Raw genomic sequence first — 3,100 nt, 5'->3', positions numbered from 1 at the left:
TATATATATATATATATATGTATGTGTGTTTGTGTGTCTGTGTTTGTCCCCCCACCATCGCTTGACAACCGATGCTGGTGTGTTTACGTCCCCGTAACTTAGCGGTTCGGCAAAAGGGACCGATAGAATAAGTACTAGGCTTACAAAGAATAAGTTCTGGCGTCGATTTGTTCAACTAAAGGCGGTGCTCCAGCATGGCCACAGTCAAATGACTGAAACAAGTAAAAGAGTAAAGAGATGAAAGTTTTTTCATTTTATTGTTTTAACTAAGAAACCAAGTGTTTCAGCAAGAGATAGGCTTTTAACATTAGAAGCTCAAAACCACTCATTTTTGTGGGACAGTATTGTTAATTCAGTTGAAACAGTTCTTGGACTGGTTATTTATCCTAGAAAGGATAAAAGGCAAAATCAATATCATTGGGCTATAACTAAACACAACATGGTGTTTTGTTTGTTGTTTTACCAAATCTGACATTTTCACTACAGACTTACCAGATGAAATAGTGGTTTCAAATTATGGTATAATGTCAACAGTTTTAAGGGATGGGGTAAGTTGACTACATTGACCCTAGTGTTCTACTGGTACTTATTTCATTGACCCTCAAAAAGATTTGAACCTAGAATGTAAAAAGCCAGAAGAAATCCTATTAAACATTTTGTCTGACTTGCTAATGTTTCTACCAGCTTGCTAACTTCCCAATAGATGAAATAATGAAATGAAGAATTTAGGAACTCACAATCTCAAGATATATCAAAACAGTTATCATAATAAAGAAGGAAGGGATTTTTTTTTCTTAAATTTGGCAGCTTAAATTTTAATTTGAGAAACTTACAATCTCTGTAAATTCCTGCAGTGTAGTTATTTGGCAAGTGATTTAACATCCTGTCCTGAGACTATGACTTTAGTATCACGGTGGGGTCAAAAATGGAACAAATAAAACCTTATTGAAAACTGCTAAAACTGATGCTTAAATGATCATTGTGTGTCAAGCGTATCGCCTATGTCCGTTAGTTTAATGTCCTAACATGCATTAAAGGTACACAATAATTGGTGATAGTTTACAGTAAATACACGACCCCAAAATAAAACTAAGCTGAATAAAATTGTCTCTATGTGTTTTAAATTGATATCGTAACTTTTTAATAGTGTCGTCCTTAAATATCCATTTTCGTGATTTCTAGTTCACATAGCTGTACATCCCATCCTAATCGATAAAATAACGCACCAATCAAGTACTGAGATCGATCTAGAGGGCTGTTCCTTTGACTCCAGATTTTAGCGCTTCTACCCATGCTAGAAAGTTATTATTTTGCGATAACATAAAGAATCAAAATCTTTAAAGCTACATTTTAAGATTTAGTTAAATCTCCTAGTTTAGTAAAGCATAATATACACACACAGCACATACATAGATGTGTATTTGTGTGTTTGTAACTTGCGCAAATATAAATAATGTATAGAATTATTAAATTAACATGAAAATTCCTTTGGATCAGCTTTTCCTGTTAACAAAAATGGGTGGTGGTGATGGGGAGGGGCATATCAGTGGTAAACAAATGAATAACACCTAGTTACTATAGAAATTTATCATACATCTTCAACATTTATAATTAACGACCGAAATAATTACAATTAGCAATTTTTACAAAATTACGACACAAGTTGGACATAGTTTGTACACGACACCAACTAGCTATACGTGTAATAAACACCTGACTCAGTGGTCGTTTAAACACTGGTTTTTGCGGTTATGAAAAGGCCTGATATATTCTGCATTTTATTTCTTCATTTCTGTCTTTCCTTACATTTACGTGTTCCCCAAATTTTTTTTGTGTGTACACTTTCAAACTCTGGGTCCACAAACTTCGTTTTCTAGACTATTCAGCTCAGTGCGTACACATCAAAAACTAACTTATTTAACTAGCCACATATACATACACAAAAAATTTTATTCTTATATCTATATTCAATGTAATTTATATCTAACATCAATAATGTTTATATATTTTTGTTTTATATAGACGGTTATTTTGTTTTTCATGTGGTGGTGGTTTTAAAACATCGAACTACAGTTCTAATTTACTAAGTGATTGGGACTGCCAGGTTTTATTTTAATAACGAGAATGCTCTATCATCATAATAACAGTATCATCATTATAACTCACCGGTATTTTGAATTATAGCCTGAGAAGGCATGTGTCTGAGGTCGTTAATAAAGACAACACCGGCGAGTGGACAGTCTCAGCTTGTTGACAAAGTATTTTTCCACGTCACCACCATTTTGAAACAAGGGGAATAACTCAACTTCAACTCCTGGAATTAAAAAAATAAATATGGTCAATGAAAATGTCATGGAAAGGAAACGGGAAATTAAGGGATTATTTTACTTACATACATTTTATCTTTTACTTGTTTCAGTAATTGGACGGTAACCATGCTGTCGCATCGCCTTGAAGTGTTTTAGCCGAACGAATCGACTTCAGTACTTATAGGTCTCTCTCTTTCCTTCTACCGAACCACTAAATTACGGGGCTGTAAACAAAACAACACCGGCTGTCAAACGGTGATGGGAGAGAACACAGACACGCAGGTATACATATATATACGACCGGTTTCTTTCAGTTTCCGTCTACTAAATCCACACACAAGACTTTGGTTAGCTCTGCGTTATAGTAGAAGACATTTGCCCAAGGTCTGGGACTGAACCAGGAAACATGCTACATAGCCACATTTATTTATTTATTTATTTATATTATTTATTTTTCAATAAAATTAAAATGTAAAAGGAACAGAATTCTTACCAAACCCTATTGTTACTGCAGCTGTACTATTCCTGATTTTATTTTGTTTTTCGATTTATTCCTAAAGAATACAATTAAAAAAAAAAGTAAATGGACAAGAACAGAACTGGCACTCCATCGGTTACGACGACGATGGTTCCACTTGATCCAATCAACGGGACAGCCTGCTCGTGAAATTAACGCTCAAGTAGTTGAACTCGTAGTTTTCAGGGAGATTCAGCGTGACAGAGAAATACAGGTACTACTCATTTTTACCAGTTGAGTGGACTCGAGCAGCGTGAAATAAAGTGTTTTGCTA

The 3,100-nt window shown here is 34.5% G+C and overlaps 1 protein-coding gene across 2 annotated transcripts in view; it reads right to left on the bottom strand.

Annotated features, from left to right (window-relative positions):
* Positions 1 to 2,561, bottom strand: part of LOC106867688 (endoplasmic reticulum-Golgi intermediate compartment protein 2) — a 52,227-nt gene extending 49,666 nt beyond the window's left edge. The window contains exons 1-2 of one of the 2 annotated variants that reach the window (XM_014912632.2): positions 2,393 to 2,561; positions 2,167 to 2,314 (exon numbers count right to left, since the gene is read on the bottom strand). The gene's annotated coding sequence lies outside the window, so the exon portion shown is untranslated. The remainder of the gene's footprint in view (positions 1 to 2,166; positions 2,315 to 2,392) is intronic. The other variant, XM_014912633.2, reaches the window with a different exon arrangement.
* Between the last annotated feature and the right edge of the window lie 539 nt (positions 2,562 to 3,100).

This window comes from Octopus bimaculoides, chromosome 7 (genome assembly GCF_001194135.2).
Source record: "Octopus bimaculoides isolate UCB-OBI-ISO-001 chromosome 7, ASM119413v2, whole genome shotgun sequence".
Lineage (NCBI taxonomy): Eukaryota > Metazoa > Mollusca > Cephalopoda > Octopoda > Octopodidae > Octopus > Octopus bimaculoides.
This window is presented reverse-complemented; position numbering and strand designations above follow the sequence as displayed.